Source organism: Aythya marila (genome assembly GCF_965140915.1).
Source record: "Aythya marila genome assembly, chromosome: 12".
Lineage (NCBI taxonomy): Eukaryota > Metazoa > Chordata > Aves > Anseriformes > Anatidae > Aythya > Aythya marila.
In genome coordinates this window covers 13,208,744-13,229,397 of record NC_139053.1, presented here as the reverse complement: position 1 = coordinate 13,229,397, position 20,654 = coordinate 13,208,744, and the positions used below count along the sequence as shown (strand labels likewise).

At 36.9% G+C, this 20,654-nt stretch overlaps 1 long non-coding RNA gene across 1 annotated transcript; it reads left to right on the top strand.

Annotated features, from left to right (window-relative positions):
• Positions 1-7,456: 7,456 nt before the first annotated feature.
• On the top strand, positions 7,457-17,753 carry LOC309882577. Its single transcript, XR_014318315.1, has 5 exons — positions 7,457-7,572; positions 8,836-8,897; positions 14,371-14,476; positions 16,454-16,505; positions 17,645-17,753. It is a non-coding gene; the product is annotated as an uncharacterized lncRNA (long non-coding RNA).
• Positions 17,754-20,654: the final 2,901 nt, after the last annotated feature.

Genomic DNA, 20,654 nt, shown 5'->3' with positions numbered 1-20,654 from the left:
GCACCCAATTTTATGCTTGACAGCACGTTCCACAACTGCTTGGACTGGGAAAGCTGAACTGCCAAATGCAAGAACTTCTGATTTCATCATGTTAAAGAACTGAGAAGAGTACCAAGTGAGTGTTCACCAAATAAGATCGATTTCTGTTATTTTCTACCTACATACATTTTCATTGAATTAAGCCTCCTGTTAGACATTAAGAAATACTACATTCACAGCTGTAATTGCACTAACAAGGTCTTAAAAAAAGAAGAGCCCTCATAAAGAAAAACTGAAACCAAGAGGAATAGCTGGAAGTAGATGGTTTCTCAGTGTGGGATTTCCTAATCTCTGTAGAAGTCCTGTTTGACAACTCCGTTATCATATAGAGCTGATTCCTTGTGGAATCATGTCATAATTCAGAAGCTGTTTTCATTTTAAACTACAAAATATAGTTCTTGTTCCTTGTGGCTACAATTTTTTAGGGTATCAATTAATGAATCTAAAAATTATTTTGGAAAAATTCTGTTAAAAGATTTAAAAAAAAATCATGAAAGTTTACATTTTGATGTTGAAAATGCCCTTTAGAAAATAAAAAGTTGAGAATTTTCCACAATATTTCTCAAATGTAAAGTTCATTTTTTCTGACTTGCTTTGAGCTTCAAACTTGGTAACTTTTTTTTTTTTTTTTTTTTTTTGAAGAAAAATCACATTAAATTTAACAGGAGAAGAATTAAGCTGCAGAGATTCCATCAAGGCAAACCCACTTTTATGAACATGGAACAGCTAGAAGAAACACCACAGTATACTTACGTCTCAGCAATAATGCATTTAGTTTTTCCCCTTTTCCTCTATCCAATATATTAGTTTCAGATGGATGTCCTATGCCCAGTACTATGCCCAGAAGCAAAGTTTCCAAGGCTGACACATTCATTCTGCTGCCAATCTGATCAGTGCCTGGAGAGGTCTGGCACAGGAGACATGAAGCATCCTTCAGGCGCTGCTGGGAATGTTCCACCAGGGCCACGAGATGGTTGAGAGCTGGCCGTGGGTGCAGGGGACCTGCATGGAGGGACCCCCAGTCATCTGGTGAGTGATGGCTACTGTGAGAGCTCAGGCTGTAGTGGAAACCAAGGTAAGGAATACACTTTCATCAAAAGCACTTCTCCAGGTTTGTTGTGACAAATGCCTCTGTAACTTTTTAGTATCACGAGTCTGTCTCTTACTTCCTTATATACCCTAATACCTTCACTTTCTTTAAGATAAACTGCATCACTTCAGCAGTTATGTGAAAAGCCCCCCACCTCCAGGTTCTGCTCTGCCTCTTAAAACTGATTGAGCTGCTTATGGAGAGAAACCAGGCCCTTGCACATGAAGTAATAAAAGATGATTCATTAGGGAAATTAAATGAACATGGATTTGCAGCTTGGCAAGAAAAGGCTGTGGCCCCCTCAGCTGCTCTGCGTGAAGCAATCTGGAGTCTTGTGGTGGAGCAGAATTGCTGCCCAGGTTTTGTAAACCAGCAACAAGATTTAACTTCTCCAGAGCTTCTGCACATAGCCAACTCTATTCTGTTTAGTTTATACCAGTGCTTCCATTTTCCACCTCAGCATGCATGTTGTTCAAAAGAAAAAAAGAAGAAAAAAATGCATATAAGGATGTAATTTTCAAGAATCTTTTTATTATTAAGCAGGCTGTGCACTGACAGCATTCAAACTAGAGCATTCAGGTATGCTGCGATCATTGCATTTTCATGTGTCACTCATACCTCTGAAAGCTCCCACCATCTAGAAGTACCAGTACTCCAAAATAAGCTCCTTGATGACCTCCATATGATAAAAGGCAGAAGGGGGCTGTTACTATAATATAGAAAATTGGAAGCAAAGAGGCAGGCCCTTGCTGATACCTACATGAATATGTAACCTGTGCTGCTGCTGAATCGTGTTTTACTGATAACCCAGGGATTAGACACACGACAATCCAGTAAATATGGAATGCTGCCAAGTTGCTAGAGTGAGTTATCTAACTGAAGTTGTATGCGCTTTCTCACTGTACAGTCAAAACTGCTCATGTTTGCAGCCCTGATACCTTTCTTTTAGTCCTGCAGCCTGTATAAGTGCATGCAGCATGGATTTATATGTAATAGCTTTTAAGATATCCTTTATTTAATTGTGATAGAGAAAATGGCATATCTGGGGTTGTTTGCATTGTGAAAGTAATGGACCTAGTGAGGACCCAGATAGCAGGAGTCAAAGGCAGAGGCTGTCCCCTTGCTCCAGCCTGGCAGGGAAGAGGCATGTCTGCCATGCACCAAGCAGGGCAGCAGCAAGCCACCTTGGGCTTCCCTGCTGTGCCCAAAAGAAAGTGCTGGCTGTGCTTTCTGGTGTGGACAACATCCTTCTGCAGTGCTGCCAGTGCATGGTGGGGACACAGCTGGGTCTGTGTGTCACCTGTGCATCACACTGGTTCTCACCAGGACTAACAAACTGGGGGTAAACTCCCCTTAGAACCAAACTTTGGTGTCAAGAATAATCCTTATTAGAGTGCTCCTCCATTTTGCTTGTCTGACGTGCAGGTGCACAGGAAAGCTCATAAACAAGCCAGTGTGTGTTGACTGATTGGAAGTTTCTGTGCTGAAAAGGCTGTGTAGCCCAATGCATGGTTTGTTCTTACAAACAGACTATGCAAATTAAAGGAAATCTCTAAGGCCTGTATGTTTCCAGATTATGAGTAGTACAGGGATCTCTCACAAGGAATCTGACGCACACACGCACAAAATGGAGAATGAAGGAAATTGGCTGGTGAGGTAATTGAGCACACAGGAAGACATCCCATGGCAGCAGAGTGCTGCTTATTGGTGATTGTGACTATCAAGACACTCATCAGAGTACACCAAATGGAAGAAGTAAGGCTTAAAAATTCTTTGTGGAAACTGCAAGTCTGATCCTTTACAGGTATCAGCTCACAGAGAAAGGCATATTATTGCTTTCAGTGGTAACTCCCACATTAGAAGGCAGAATTAAGAACATTGATGCAGAAAAGAGACTATTCTGATCTGAATAATAAAAAATCAAGTTAGTTTGAAACAAGTGTTTTGATGTATTTTGAGAGGCGCACTGGAAATATATTTACTTAACATAGATTGCATATTTGGAAGTACCAGAGAAATTCACAAAGATTGTGCTGAAACATGTCACAATGAGGCAAATGACAGCATCTTTTCACCGACTCACTACGTATCACCTAGGGAAGAATGTTTTATTTAAGTAGCAGCAATCCAGGGGATGCTGATGACCGAAAAAAAAAAATGAAAATAAAAATGTACTGAGGAAGCAGGAGACAAAAAAAAAAAGTTAACAAATGTGCGTGAAGGATGAAGATTACAAAGACTGTGCTTCTGCATATGTTAACCATGTCTACTTAGCAAAAAGAATCCTCTGAACTCTTCTCCCAGGAGGTTAAGTGATGTGCCCAGGCCAAAAGGCACCCCACGTATGGCTTAAGATACTGCTTTCTGTGACTGCTGGCTTCCAGCTTCCTCCTGGAGAACGCCCGTATATGTTCAGGTGATGAAAGAGAGAGCAATCTGGTGCTTATTTTAAAATAGATTTTAGAAGTGTTTAGTCTGCAAATACAGCAAGCATTCTCTTACAGAAAGTCATATGAGGTCCCTAGGAAGTATTTTTGATTGAAGGAGCAAATCTTATAAATAAAAAATAGTTCAGGAAGGAGTTAAAAGGAATGTCAGAAAGCACAGCATTAGGGCCAGTTTTGTTTACTTTATAATTTACTGACCTAAATTTGCCAATGACATAGAAATGGAGACGGAGAATAAAGTAAATACAGAGGAACAGAGCAAATAAATTCAAAATGATCTGGATAGATTCAGCTTAGAGGCTGGATAAGTAGCTTATTCAGCTCAGTTGTACAGAAGTGTGAAGTAATAAGATTAAGAACTAAAAATAATCAAAGAGGATAGAAAAGAGAAAATACAACAAACACCGCAATCCCAGAAGCAGAGCAGAGGAAATCCTTTTCCCTGTTTACGAGGGAGAAGCCGTACCTTGGGGCCATGCAGCCCCACGCAGCAGGAACACCTGCAGCGCTGCATGCCACGGGGCTGGTGGCTGGGGAGCACTGGGGCCATGGGCAGGGCTGGGCTCAGAGGGGAAACAAGTGCACGGGGAGCAGATTTCTTGCATTTGGTTGCTTCATACGTATATGGCAATAATACCAGTTGGTGGGCTGGGGCTCACCAGGAGGCACACTTGGAACAGCTCTGGCAGTTCCTGCCCCAGATTGCTTTCTGTTGTTGTAGTGGTTTTATTCTCTTTCAGTTCAAATTTCTGGTGTGTTTTTTATCTCCGCTCTGTATTTTGGTGCCCAGAACACTATAGTCAGTGTAGTCCCAGCCAAAGCTTACGAGCTTGGTATTAACCAGATTTGTGGTAATTGACCATGTTGCCTTAGAAAATAAATAATAATGATAATGATAATAATAATAATAATATCTTATTATTAAAATTAAAACGTGAGAACAACGCTGAACAAATTTATTTTTAAATTCAGACAACTTGACTTTATCATCATATAGTTAGGAATTTAAAACAATACAACTATAAATAGTTTCTATTCAAGGACAGCACAATGTTAGACATCTTTTCCTAAATCACAAATGATCCTCGACCAAATAATTAAAGACACCATTCTTCTATTCAAAACCACTACTTTTTCTTTAGGAGAAATGGATATTGGTTCTTTTATTGTTTTGGAGAAATTATACTGAGTATTCTCTGTCTAAAGCAGCAAAACAACTCCATAATTGGATTTGTTCAGAGTAATGATAACAAGATTTAAAACACAGTTTCAACACAGGGAAACTTAGTGTAAAAAGACTATTCTATGTTTTCAGCTGTCAACTAAAAGTATATTGAATTTTGCAGATCAAATTCAAATAAAAGTGTTGAGATTAAAAGTGATAAAGCAGCAACAGTGAGATCAGAATCCCTCCAAAAATTAGATTAAATCCTCCTCAGGACCATAAAAAACTTATTATCTTGACATGACTAGATCAATCATTGCAAGACAATTATCTTAACAAGTTGCTCTGATACAGGAATTTCAGACTATATTTTTTCTTCTACTTGGTATGAAAATAGACAGTGTATGGTCCTGGCATTCCTGAGCAGAAACTGAGACAGACATGTCTTGGCTCTCCTGGTGACAAGCAAGCCATAAAGTCTATCTGTAAACATCAATAAAGTCCTCCTTTAAGCAACAAAAGCTTACATTATATTGAACTGTGAAATAAAACAGCATTAAATCTTGTCATTATATAGTTTATTGACTTTAGTATCAACTTAACACTGTTTTTACCTCCTCACTTCTTTAAATCCAAAGTTGTTCTTATGGCAAAAGTACTTTGTTGTGCTTCTGCTATACCTATTATCAGAAAGCTCCTGTGTCTTATCTGGAAGTTCATGCTCATACCATACCTCTAAGGATGACCAGTACTGTACATGTAGAACTGAAAAATGATGTGAGATTGATCACAAAATAAATCGGAGCCAGAGCTAACAAGAGGGGTTCCCAAACTTTTTAGCCTTGCTACTACTGGTAGAAACAGGACATCAGACTGGCCAAGAATATCCATACTCAAAGAGTAAATGCTCACTGCTGATTGAATGGATTTTTTGAGCTTATAAGGACCTAATTGTTCCATATTTTTAATTTGGAAATTCATTTGCTTACATAATTTTATTGTTTCTACTAGATTGTGAAGTGTATTTTCTCCACATTTTATTACTGTGCAATAGTTCTGTGAGCATCTGTTGCTCCTTTGGGGTGGAACTGACCTGGCCTTGAATTAAAAAGTGGCTCACTGCCTATACATGTAGGTTTAATTCCAAAGCAAATCAATGGGGTTCTGCGTTGAAGAAAGGGACAAACATGAGCTTTTGTTTCAGATCTCAAAATACCCTTGGTGCAATCTTAAAAGGTGAGTGCTTCAAATTCTTTCCAAATAAAATCATTTGTATTTTGCACCTTATGAAAGGGATATTAAATCAAGATATTTTTTTCCTTTTTTTTTTTTTTTCTTTTTTGGTTTGTTTTATAAATTATTTCCTAGTGAATGCACTTCCAGTGCTGAGAGCATCTTAAAAATGATGTTGTAGTATGAAACCAGTACAGATGATGTTTGTAAGTACTTCTTATAATATAGAAGCTAATTATGACTCTAAGTGAACAAAACTATCCCTTTGCACAATAAATTAGTTACCTATAGGATAACACTAAGGCAAAGAAGCAATTTCATTACAGTTACAGCATAATACAAATGAAGCCCAGGTAGTTTTTAATGAAAACATTTTTTTTATCAAATATCATATAATTTGGGATACTGTCATATGTAATTAAGATGTTTTCATCTGAGAGACTTCATAATATGAAGTTATACAGTCCTAAAAAATTGGATTTTAGTTAATTTGAACTACTTAACAATGGTGGTACAAGAAGCAATTCTGAAATAAATGGTTTCATAGACCCATGAAGGACAGCTGGTATCAGATAGCCTTACATAAATAATAAGTATAACATTCCATACTGGTTTAATTCCCACACAGTTTTTCAAGTTTTATTAACCCAGACAACTCATAATAATTATGATAAACAGACATTGTCGTCAGAAATCAGCAGAAATTTGATAAGATTAAGTACAGTGCAATACATCTTCCTTGCTCACAGAGTCTGTATTATAAATTACTCCTAGGCTTCAGAATGAGCCACTGTATAATTGAGCAAACCAGATCAATTTTTAAGGATGCTTATTTAAATGCAAAACAGACTTTTTGAGAATGGTAAACTTGATTAAAATCCCTCTTTAAGTGCAAATCACAAACAACAATATCTAATACTCACAGGCCATAAGCATCCTATTAATAATACAATTTATTGTTCAGATATAATTGTAAGGTCTTAACAACATGGCAGCTGTAATCTACTTTAAAAATTAGAAACGATGAACTCCAGTCTTCTAATGTGGCTGAAACACACAAAACAACTGAGTAACTTGCATTTGGTTACTGAAATACATTGCAGCAGATTAAATAATCAGGCTTTGGGTGTTTGTCACACATCATTTTCTCCACCTTTATTGTGTTGTTCCATAAATTATACTTCCTCTGCTATTGCGTAGATATTGAAACCAGATCCAGAAAAGACTGAACTGGAATTTAGCTATGTCAGCCCTTAATACTTTTAATATTGGTTTAAAGTAGGAGAGAGGGCAATTTTTATTTATTTTTTTTATAAGTACAGTCGTGCTTTTGCACAGCAAGAGCATTACAGACTTGAGAAGTGTGGACACATATAATTGGATATAAATAGGACAATGCCTATCCCATCTTTTAAACAACACTGAATTAAAAAGATAAAAAATAAAAAAGCATCCACAATCTGTTTTCTTTTATCACAGTACCAAACCCCACCAAACACAAGTTTCTGCTCAGAAAACTTTCCACCAAAACCTGGGGGTGAAGGAAGAGACATTTGGATCTTTGGAAAAATATTAAACTTCAGTGAGAAATAAGCACTGTAAGTGGAACATTTATTTCTTGAATAACGTCTGTTGCTGCAATGTTAATAACCCTTTTTATGACTGATAAACTGCTTATTAGCAGTTCTGTGGTTGTGTAGCTGCATCATGAAAGAATGAGCTTTGAGTTAAACATTTTAATGTAGCTTACATTTCTGCACATGTAAAATTAGGTTTGAGAGTTGACGTTTTCACTCAGAGTTCATTTAGTCTGCACGCAAAATAGGACTGTGTGTTTTAAATGTTTCTGTGGTTCTAGAGTCTGTTTTACCAAAAGTAAATGTATTTCAAGAAATAGGACTGAGCCCAACTCACTGTGCTCTGTGACAGACGTCCAGCTGCAGCAGCTCCCAGCTCCATACCAGGCTGCTGCGGTGTGTGCCCAGTGCTGCTGCAGGGCTGGCTGCAGGCTGGCATGTGCCGTTCCGCTCCTTCCCTGCGAAGGAGGCTGACCCAGCTCTAGCAAAAATAGAAAATCAGCCGTTGGCTGTTCAGAGAAAGTAGATTGACAAATTCTGTCTGCAGCTCTGTTATGGGATTGCTAACCTTGCCTAGGGGATGGGACATTGTGAGGAATGGGTAATAATTTAGTAAATATTAGTAACTATTTAGCCTTGTGGTTAAATGATCTTAAATCACTGTACTTGAGCACACAAAATCTTTTCTTTTGTTCTGGAAACACAGCCTTTGACTTACATCCCCCTATTCCTCACTGTCTCTGGCAGCTCCCCTTGCCACATGTCCTGTTTTATTCTGTGTAGCAATGGATGACAATGGTGGCAATTGGTCATTTATTAGCTTCATTAGTAAAGGTTACATATACAAATTGTGGGTCAAACACTGCTGAAGAGGCAAGAGTCTACATTTTAAAACACAAGTCATTAAGCTCTCTGCTTCATATTTTGCTTCCACAGTCCATGTATTTTCATATATTAAAGCTGATCACTGCAAAGAAATGTTGGGTAGCTCAGTTATTAATCGGTAAATCAATTCTATCCACATCACAATGTTGCTGCATCACCAGGAATCCTGTCGAGTATCTCCCTGGAAATGCATGTCTCTGAAAATGCTCTAAATGGCATGCTGATTCCTATCTTAGAGAAATGGGAATCGGAGAGTGCTATCGTGCAGTAGCATTCCTCAAAAGCCTGTCATACGAGGCTATCTAGTTGTCCATGTTTTTCTAAGTATGATGTGTCTGTATGTATGCATGTGCACATACAATACACACTATTTTCTGTGTTTTTGTCGATGTTCTTCAGAGTACGTGTTCACCCTGAAGGAAAGGCTGCCATTTGAAAATGCTCTGAAGAATCATTTTGCTGTAAGTGTTTGCTGAATCAATGAATCATTTTGTTTTACAGTAGCACCTAAAATGTGTTTGGCAACATCCAATAAATCCTGGTGTTTGCAGTCTAGAAATAAAAGGAGAGAAGCAGAATAAAATGTCACCTATATTTCAATGTTCTTAGGTTAGCTATAGTGGAAAGAAACTTAGAGGAACAGAAAGTTAACCAATTTCATGCAGCTGGCTCAGTGTACCAAGAACTTACACAAAATTAAAAATAAAAAGAGGGGAGCTGGTAGCAGACCTGTTTTTGAAATTAGAAGAGGCAGATAATGTAAGTAGCAAGGTGAAAATTTATGAAAAGAGCAAAGGAAAGAACTGTAATTTTGGCTTTGATAAGGTAGAATGGAGATATATAGCAGCTGGGGTGACACACTCAAGATAATGTGAAATTTAGCAACCATGTTTCTTCTAGGAGACAAAGATTAATGCAAGTATGCTGGAAAGGGTAGAGAAAGTAAAATTAAAGCATTCAATATATGAGATCCCTGATGAAAGATTTTGGTTAAAAGTACATTAAAAGTAAATTTAATTTCATGCAGATCATAGGATTGCTTTCTAATTTAGAAAGTAACAGCATTGCATACTCGAGTGTATAGTCCACTTCTCTAAGACTGTAAGCTGTTATTAACAGAACAAGTAATTAAATATTTAGATTAGTGCCAGACAGGGATTACAACACGAAACTTAAAACTAGGACTAGTTTTGACAGTTAAGTGAAAGTTTATTCATCTTTCAGTGAACTTGAGTATGACATCAGATTCTAATATGGTTGGTCTCATGCAAGGTTCAAGGTGTAAACCAAAGTAAGTAATAATATCACTCAACGTACTAAAATGCAATGAAAGTTTGCACCAGGCCATGAAACCACAGAGAAAAGCAAAGCCAGAAAATTCTTCCTTATATGCTTGCAGATAATTTCTAGTGTATGTGTGTTTTATATAACAAATACTTTATTCTGACTCTCACTAACATGATTATCTATCATAGTTTATATTAACCCAGACTTGCCAAGGAATTTTTGGCTATGGTTGCTTAGGATGTTACATTTTTGATTTTAATCTGTTTACTTTAAAATGTCCTTTAAACCATTCATAATATGCAAAATGTGAATATTAAAATATAATGTAAAGAAAAAAATTCTTTCACTAGTTTAGTGAGAAATACTCATTCCAAAAACTTGTTCTTAACTTGTTCCAGAGCAAAAATAAATATATTTTTGCATTTTTTGATGAATCCAATTTTGAAGGAAATGCAACATCAAAAGCTATTTGTAGGTAATATTCCCCATTAAGCTTCTTCTAAGGACAGAGACATGAAAATTCAAAATTAATGCTGAAAAAAGTGTAAAGAAAGAATGAGATGTCAGATTTAATTTAGATTTTTAGGCTATTCTTTGAATTGCAACTCTAATGTAATAGCTCGCATATGAATATATGGCATATATTTCATTCCTTTTGTAATGTTCCATTACAGCACGTAGTTAATTCAGTTATAAAATTCTCTAAGAATCGCATATACATATATTTAGTATTGGTTAAGTATATACTGAGTTTACATAGGTTTACAAATTACAGGTTTAAATGCATTTTTTAGTATATGATTGATATGTATTAGCTATTCCTTTTGATGATTTATAAGCATAACTTTAAAGAGGGTATTTGCCTAGTGCACAGTATATTAAATAACACGTTATGTAAAGTAAATATTTAGGTTTACTAATTTAAAGCAGTGTGGTTTTGCTCCGTATATTTTTATTCTAAAAGTACTGTTAAAATTAGAAGGATTATGTACTCCATTCTCACTGTTTAATAGTTCACAAGTAGTAGATTGAATATTACCATGTATGAGAGAGATTGCAGACCTCTTTTATTGATCTGCTCTCAAAACACACATTGAACGAGTGTGACACAATGAAACAGATCCATTCTCTTCCTGTGTTAGGCAGGGACATGACTTTATGAGATCCTTTTCTACCTTGCCAGCACATGAGATGGAGATACCTCTAGAAATGAAACCTGCTTTAACACACAATTCTAAATTTTGCTTAGGAGTTGGGCTGTGATTTCCAAATAAGAAATATTGGCCATTTGGACAGCATATGAAATATAGGCTTTGTGGATGTGATGGCTCTTCTTCACACCTGGCATGTGATTATCACTGCAGACAAACATACCTTAACTGGTGAAAGCATTCCAGGGCTTACAGGTGGACATGAGTATCAGTCTGACTGGCGGAGCACCCAAACCCTGAATCTGCACTCTTAGGTAAAGAATCGTGGTTCCTGAGGAAGACTCCATTTTTGGTAGGCAGTGTTCATTCACTGCTGGGGTTTCGCTTGCTGGGTTGGTGGCCATGCACTCTACAGACAGTGCTCTGGCAAGTCTCTCCTCCATGCTGGGAGCAGGCGGCGTCTGGGCACGAAGGATGTCAGTGCTGCATGGCCCTGTCCCCACATTGCTGGTCCCACCCCACCAGGTCCAGCTCAAGCATCCCCACAGGGTGGCCATCCTGGGGCGGGGTTCACCAGAGAGTGTACTCAGCCCCACAGTCTTGCTTATCTCAATAACCATGCTCTTTGTTGTGGCTTTTTTAGGTTAATAAAAATGAGAATAAAATACAAACTGCCATTTAGAAGAGGGTTCTTGCTGAGTGTCACATCGCCATTTATAAGAACTGAGGCTTTCTCGTCATACTGTTGACAACTTTGAGGCTTGCTGTGGATGATAAAATTTCTAACACTTAATTTGGCTTTAAAGGAAAAAGTTGAGGCCTCATTAAATCATATGGAAAATATAAAAGAAAAACTGAAGGGAGAAGAAAGGCCAGTGACATGGAAATGTGATATCCACAAAAAAGTGCCTAATTACAAGCAGGTTACCCATAGAAATGGCCAAGCTAGACAACTACATATTGTTGGGGTTGTCTGGGGGCTATGCTGGCAACAACTATGTTTGAAAAAGGGCAGTAGTAGGTCTTCTGTTAGCATCCTCTTACTTTAGTGAGATCAGCTATTTTGCTGGTTTGGTCTACACCTCCATATTTATTTTATTTTATTTTATTTTATTTTTGGAAGTGAACATTATCTATACATTTCCCTTTCCATTTTATATAGGAATTTAAGTGGATAAGCATTTGTGGGCTCCTGAAACCCTGATATTTCTAGAGGTTGACTTTCTTTGGTGTTTGGAGTGTGATATAAGAGTCCAACCTTATCTATCAGGGTCTTACGTTGACAGAGCCCAGAAATACTGACAAGAGGCACCTAAATAAATGTAGAAAGTAGATCAAGATATCAGTGAAATGGCAAAATACTTATTTAAAAGCCTACTGGCAAGCTTTTGGGTTGGTGATCTCAGGCAAAACAGAACACAGATGAGTGGATACTCCCATTTTCAAACTCCTTTTACATTAGCCCCATAACAATGTCAGTGGATTTGCTTCTCATTTATTTAGCAAAATAACTGATTATTTCACTTTATGTTTCTCTATAGACCCTTACAACAAAGACATCAGAACTGCAACCCAAGGAAAAGCAAACGCAGAGCAGGCATCTGCCCAGGAGTCCTCACTGGGGGGGATCCCCAGCAGCTAGATGCCATTAGAGCCTCTACTCCAGCAGTCACTTTATTAATTGATGTTGGTTTTCCTGTGCAGCATGCACAGATGGCACAAAAGTTGGGGAACGGTAATTATTGGAATAAACCGACCAAATTCATTCTTGACTGAATTTCAGAGCATCCTTATTTTTCTTGTAGCTTATGGAATGTATCAATAATGTATTAATACAGCCATCCATAAAATCCTGCTGTTTGCTTTCCATAAAACAGCAGTGTAGTAAAGAGAGCACTGAAGATGTGGTGGTATTATCTTTATCAGTCTCTAACAATCTGTGCTGCAAGGAGCGTGTTCCATCTTACTGTAATTATTCTAGAACATGCACCTATGCATAAAATGGTGGTATTGGTGCTACTTGCATATATTACCTTAAGTGATTAATTAACCTTATTTCCCTGTTTTTTGGAGTATTGGCAAACTGCATAATAGCACTGGTAATGTAGCGCTTGATCCCACTTCTGCTTAACTTAGTGTCCTCTAGTTTTTGAACATTGCTGAAAGTGTAGAAATACAATTCCTAATCATTCACTTAGCAAGTAGACGTTTAATTAATAGTCTTTATATTTATCAATGTCACTAATCATGTATTCGATGTCAAATACTCTTCTGTATAATAATTTTGCAAATTACATGAAAATTGTTGAAAATTAAAAATACATCTGTTAAGGTGCTGCTTGAAAATGAGCAAAAGAGAAATCAGCTCCTCCCCCTTCATTGGCGGACACCTAGTTTAATGTACTCACATTATAAGTGTTTTAGGAACTTATTTTTGTTTCAATTACCTTGCATGCCATGAACAAACCATCGTCTATACCCCCACAGTGAGTTGGTTTTCCAGTGCATTGCCCAAATCTCAGTCTATTTTGACAGAATTATGTGCATTTGGGATGGTGCCATAAGGTTGTTTTTACTTCTTTTTAAGCTCAGTGTTGATGATCTGGAAAACTTGTTAGTGTTTACATCATAAGTTGCTCTCTTCCATGTCACATAATTGCTATTAATTGCATTTTTGCAGTAGCTAGTGGGAAAAATATGTGAAAGAGACTAATAAGAACACGGGTACAATGTATATTAATTATAATTTTAATTATTTACTTTTTCAGGTGAGTTTTCTCTTGTATCCTAGAAAGGTAGTAGCTACTTAAAACTAGACTTCTGGTTTATCCTGGTAGTTATAGCCAATTCATGCCTATTAACCATGTGTTATTCCTAACTTTGGAGATTTATATTTTTCTTGTAGGCTTTAATTAGTTTGTAGAATTTTAATGAAAAGTCATTGAAACTCAACTCTATACATAACTGTTGTCAACCACCTTATTTTTTAAACAAGCAACTGTTAGTAAATCCTAGAATCCCTACAATAGATGAGATTTGCCTCCTATTAGATACACAGATGTTCCAAGTATTTTAGGAGAAAATAAAAAGCCACTGACTAATCGTTCAAAAGAATGGACTTTGATCTTTTATGCTTTTATCTTATCTGAATACTGGTGAGTATACCAAATCAGATTAAAGGAGGAATGTTGGTCTCTTATCCCTTAGACTTGGTGAAATCTGGGCTTATCTGCTGAGAGTCAGCTATATTTGTGCTTCAAAATCCAAACATCTGTTTTCAGGCAGTGTTTTCTTTTTTTATTAACCTCCATCTCAGCCCAGCATCTGTGCAGTAATTCTGTATCACAATTGCAAAGATTTTAAACATACAACAAATGACAGAGATCAATCTAATAGCAAGGTTATATGTTCACCTCTGAATATGGAGGGGAATAACAGACAAAGCAAGAACAGCTTAGTGTGAAATTCAGTTCTGTTCCCTTTTATTTCCCCGCAGGCTCTTTCATTTTTAGTGGAGACATGTCCTTCTGACATCTTCATGAGAAATTGTGGATGCAACTTCATGGTACCACAGACATTCAAGCATTTTTACTTTAAAAACAGTAAGTCATACTAATTCAGGTGAATTAAATGATAAAGAGAGTATTATACTATGGTATCCCACAGGGACATGTACTATCCGTAAAAACAATCTTAATTTTTGTGATTATGTAATACTTATTTCTGAAAGAGAAGACAGAGGTGTCAAAAACCTAAACCAAAGTAGACAATGTTGTTTAATGGCCATTGAAGCCAAAGTAAACATTATAATTATATCCTTTATGGCAGTAACACATAGAATAAGTGCTTGCTTTGTTTATTTATTATTTTGCTCAAAAATTTTACCTTGTATTTCTGCAGATTATCAGTAATGATTAATGATTACATTTTTTTTAAGATTTTTTTTCTACAAGTTAAAATAACAAACACATTTACAAGCTCTTCTGTCTTAATATTTTTTAAAAACTATTAAAAATAAAAAGGATATATGCAAAACTATCTGCTTTAATTGCTTGTAGTGTTCAGTATGCCCTTTGTGCATTTTCCAGTTGCTACACTGTTAGTAAAGTTAGGGTCACTGTTGTGAGGCTGTAGAAATAATGTTTTAAATGGCTTCACAATATGATGCTGGTATTTTCAGTGTGGGGTTCTAGTTCATGGGAAACATTAAGTATTTTTTCAAAACCTCAGATGTTTCAAAACATCACTATGCTTGCAGGCAGATCCCTATTTAGGCAACCAGTGTAAATGGTCTGTACGTTGAAAAGTTAATCTTGAAAAACTCCATGAATTTAGGTGTCCCACCTTATGGTGCTGGGTATTATTGATTCAGATTAATAACAATTTACACATCAGGCAGGAAAGACAGTGCCTTCCAGTTACGATCAAATACTTAGTTATTAAAAAATGCCGTGAATCATTCTGAGAACAAAATAAGACAGTTTATTTGTGGAGAAAAAAATTATATCCCAGCAAATATATTCTTTGACTAATAAGATATTCTTTGACTGAATGCTTTCTGTAGTGATTAGCAATATTCTTCATGAAAAGGTATAAATTTTCTTCCAGTCTTGAAATACTATTCCTGGACATTTTATTTATTATCTGAGTATATTGGAAAAAAAAACAACCCACAAGTAAACAGAGCAAAATCGTAAGTATTTAATTTAGCTGAGAAAAAACAACAACAACAACAAAACTCCTTAACTGTTTTCTTGTGTATGTTGCTTTCTTTTTTTTTTTTCTTTTTTTTTTTTTTTTATTTATTATTATTATTCATTGATTTGTGTGTACTAGACCAGAAAATCTCAAACTGATGTCTCTTGGTGACTCACGGCCATTTAAGTTATTGAATGTTATTGGTCAGTTCCCTTGTTTCAAGGTATTAAATCAAAGTAAGGCTGTGGGGCATTCCTGTTCTTTTGGATTGTGCATAAATAAAGAAGATACAATACATTTTATACTCTGTACCTATACTGTGCTAACATGCAAAATACTGTCGAATTTGTTGATGCATTTTGAAATAATGTAATTAAAGCAAAACATCCTAATATAAAATATATATATTTAAAAATCATTCAGTCACATAGAGATATTTACCCAGGTTTTTATTCATTTGATGGGGTTTAACAAACAACCTGCAAGTGTCATGAGACCCTGTTAGCAGTATCAGTGCTGTTCCCTGTCCATCACTGGCAGCAGGACTTCAAAACACTTGCAGTGGGATCAGGGTGATTTTCAGATGCTCAGGTGTCACCTGTGAACTGGTAATGGACGTGCCTAAATTCTTAACTGCTTTAAAGGATGCTCCTTATCTCTAAAAGTGCTTGAACAATGCAAGCAGAAATGGCTACTGTGATCGCTGCAGCTCTAGACAGCTTTCTACTGCAATTTTCAAAATTGTTTAAGTAGGAAAGGCTTCATTTTTAATGAACGTCTTGTCAGACAATACACCTGGATGAAGGCAATGTTTTGAGGCACATGATTTTTTGAGGAAAGCAATTGTGACAAAGCTATCTAAAAAGTATTTCTCTCCTCAGCCTCTCCTCTGCACCAGGAGCTCTGGGAATCCCTCACTTGATGTATTTGCAGGTACTGTGTTTCTATAGCTCAGACCAAACCAGTCCAAACAAGCTGTCTCTGGTTCCTATAGGGAATGCAGACTTTCTTATTGCTTCATTTGGGGGATGGACGTGGCAGTGTTGCCTCCGCTGCTATCACTGATCCTCTTTGAAGAGGATTTATTTTGGTTGTTTGTGCCAGTAGGCATGAAAACACTTCACTACGAAGTAGCGAAGGGTAATCTTTACAAAAGATACGTGATTGCTTATCCAGCAGATACAAACACCTATGTGCCAGATCTCCACAGCTGCGGTCAAGATGGACTGAAGTGCTGCTTGTCGTGCACAGCATGCCATATGACAGGGATTTTCTCAAAGGGAAGGAAAAGATTAAAAAAAAAAAAAAAAAAAGTATCTGCTTTTTTCCTTTGCATTTTACATAATTTTTATTTACTTGCTTTTCATTAGTTTGCTCCCATCCTACTGAGCATGGGTGACATAACGAGATGTGTCACTCCACCCAGCACTTCAGTATTGTTTTTGGTCCGTAGTAGAATGAATTTCTCTTGTATTTCAGCTAGCACAGGTATAACAAGCACCAGCACATGAAGTCCATGTCTGCAAGTCTTCACTTGAATTTATGAAAAATAGTGAACAATATAATCTTGGCCTCTTTGGACAGCAAAATTTCACCTCAGTGATAATAAGTCACCATAAAATGACTTCTCAGCCATTCAATAAGATTAACGTAAAGGCAGAATGAGTTCTTTACTTCTAAAATTCCAACAATGCATTCATTTTGAGTGGTATTAGAATGGAGCTGTGTACCTTTCCTGTTCATGCCTATTTAAATAAATACCTGAAGAAAAGTCGAGCATTTGAATTGACATATGTGGGTGGAAGGTTTATGGAATGTTTTCACTTGTTTAGATCCTTAGTGTGATTTCAAAAGTATTCCAATAATTTCTGTGGTGTTTAACTAGGGGTGCTTCTGGCAAACTAATACCCATTGCACACAGCACTTCAACCTTCAGGCAGCAGCAGTGTTTAGCAGTGTTTTATGGGTAATTTCTTACTTCTACCTGCTGTTATCAAAACGATCCATTTCTTTAAAGCTGAAGCCATGTCAGATGGTATTGTGTTCACACACCGTTATTTTGTCGTGCTCAGTGACAAGTCCCACCGGTGGAAGACGATGGCCGTGCTGTACTGAAGGCCCCCGCTGCATTTCTAACCACAAGTGAAACTGCACATAGGCTGGTGGCTGTTCTGCCTGCAGGTACGTACAGAGCAGCTCTGAAAAAGCATAGCATATTTGCCAAGCTGAACCTGATGACAGAGTAATGTTGTTGCTTAACTTGCAAGAGAAAGTGCTTTTTGACATTTTTATGCCATATGAGACCTGAAGTCACTGGAACAACTTGCACCATATGTTAATTCTTGTTACATAAGGGTAGAAGAGTATTAAACCCAAAAGCATGTTTGCTGTCCTCACACAAAGCTGTAACTGCACGTTGTTCTGGAACTGGAGAAGCAGATAGGGGAGCTGAAGCCTATGGTACCTGTCTAAACCAGCAACCACTGAGCATCCTTGTATAAAGGTGACCAGTGCATAGGACATGTGCACCTTGAAAGAGTGTGAGGAGCCACAAGTTTGATTACAGGTCCCAAACAGAGCACCTCAGGCTGAGCAGTCCGTGGCTGCCTGCAGAACATCGCTGCAATCTCCTCACAGCAGTGGGAGCAGAACAGCACCTGATCTGTATGCTCACGTAACAGTACAGAAAACTGTAGCTCAAATACAAGCATCATTGCATATGTGCACAAAATTTCATTCCTTATATTTAGGAGAAGATCATGTTTTCAAGGATGTAGATTAATGGTTTGACTACAGACCATTTATATTAACACCATCCCTGGCACACACCTCTCATTCCCTTTGTTGTCCTCTGCCCCTCCAAGCAAACACACAGATTACTATTTTTTCAACAATTACATGATTTGCAAATTGAAGTCAAATCTCCAAAAAGTTTGGCAATAGCAAAAACTGTCTTCAGACTATTCAGCAGAAGTACAATGAAGCAATATTCAAAACCAGCTTATGTAATGGCCAGTCTGTGCTTTGTTTGCTTGTTTCTCTCTTCAGACTAGTGGCATTATTTATAAAAGGACAGAAAGATTTGCCCCCAGTGCCATAAAACTTTAATCCACTGCATAAAAGAAACAAAATAATAAAGACAATTGGAAATGTTAAGAGAAGTAATGAAAGGAGGAGTTTTTATATTTTAATATGAAAATCACACAAGAGACAGTTTTTCTGCTGCACATTATCTACAGTAGCTTTCATTACTGCTATCCAACATCCAATTTGTCATCTCTAATCAGGCATCTTTATTTTATATTTTTTGCATGCTCAAGAACCTTTCCAATTACTCTCACTAGATGAAGAATTTCATGCACTTTAAGACACTTTTCTTATGTGGAGAAGAACAACTTCTCAAACAAGTTTTCCAAAATTATGAAAGCCTCCTGATAGCAGTAATTTTTAAAAAATGACAGTCTAGGTGGAATATTCTTGTCTTTTTTCTTTTCTCTTTAGTCATGTGTTACTTAATGTCTTTTTATTATATTAGAATATTTCATTTCGGAAACTAGCTGCACGTGAAATCCTAGGCTTCTCAAGCTACTTTTACCATTTGGATTCGAAGTGAAGCAATTTTTACTGCATCGTTTCTCCTTTGTTATCTTGTCTTTCCATCAGATTCTCCATTAGCTCAATTATAGGACTGCTACAATTTTTACTGCTACTATTATGTATGCACTATTAAATCATTTGCTATTCTCCAAAACATATTTGTGTATAAAGGTCTAATTCTGAAAGGTTGAAAACTCATCTCAGCATTATCACACTGGTAATCAAAGAAGTAATTGCGCAAAATAATGCAGAATAAGATGCACAGTAATTCAGCTTTAGGGATGCAATCTATTTGTGGTTGTAAAAGATAATATTTGTTTATATGGTTGGTTATTTGTCTTCCTGTGATTACCTTGAGATTTTCAATGTGGAAATAAAGAGAACTTGTAGCATAATGAGATACTCCTGTAAAATTCACATCATATTGGACATCAGGTAATTTAATTGATATGTTTTAATAAATTGTACCTTGGCCAAGTGATGAATATTTGCGCTGTGTGCCAATGAGCTTGATGGAGTCTGTTGGTCAGTCCACAGGGTAGCAGCCAATGAATAACTGCCGCAAATGTCTCCCTAAGCAGAGCAAGCTGGACCTGGTGCAGGTTCAGCAAACCATGCTTTCCTCCTTGCCGCAGCACTCACCATTTGCAGATGGGTGTGAGGAATCAAAGGAGATTTGAATTGCCTCAGCTTAACCTTTTCTCTCCCATCTGTTACAATTCAGAGTATTCATAGTCATAGTGTTTACCGCTAAAATCTGTCAGGTGTTTCACGCTTTGCAAAAAGCTCTGTACAAACAACTGGGTATGTCATTATCACACAAATATTAATTGCTCTGTTGCGGTACAGACAGACTTATTGATATTTTGGCTCTCCCAATGAAAGACATGAAGTGGGTGGAATTAACTGTTTGTAAGCAGGAAAGCTCCCTATGGGGACAAAATTTCTTAGAGAACTAAGAACCTACTAAACCTGTTTGGGTCAAACTGACACAGGGAAAGAGTGATTCCAGTTATACTCTCTAAGGGAAATTTAATAAATTTTCATCCTACTATGCCTGCACAGTGTATGAATCATTGTAATATTGGGCATGTTGAGGTTGTGGATTTGCAGGATTTAGCCAATTTTCATTGAATAGTTCTTTCATGAATTTACTTATTCTTTTTCAGTTCACAGGTCTTCAGAGTAAGACTCAGCTTACCACATGGAGCAGAAAGCTAATGCTTAGATTTCATTCATGCACTTAAAGTAAAAAAATGTTTACCCTGCATGTTCATACCCCTGTCAGCTTTGAGAGCAGCAAAGAGCAAAAGTTGTAGTTCATTAGCTCATACCTTGTAGCATTATGAAAATTAAAGAACTAACTTCAATAGAATGTAGACATTGTCCCTTACATAGATATAATGTATTGCGTAATACTAAGCTGTTAAATGTAATTCAAGATAATATATCTTTAGCTGTAAGAGGTTGTTTAGACTTGTTATA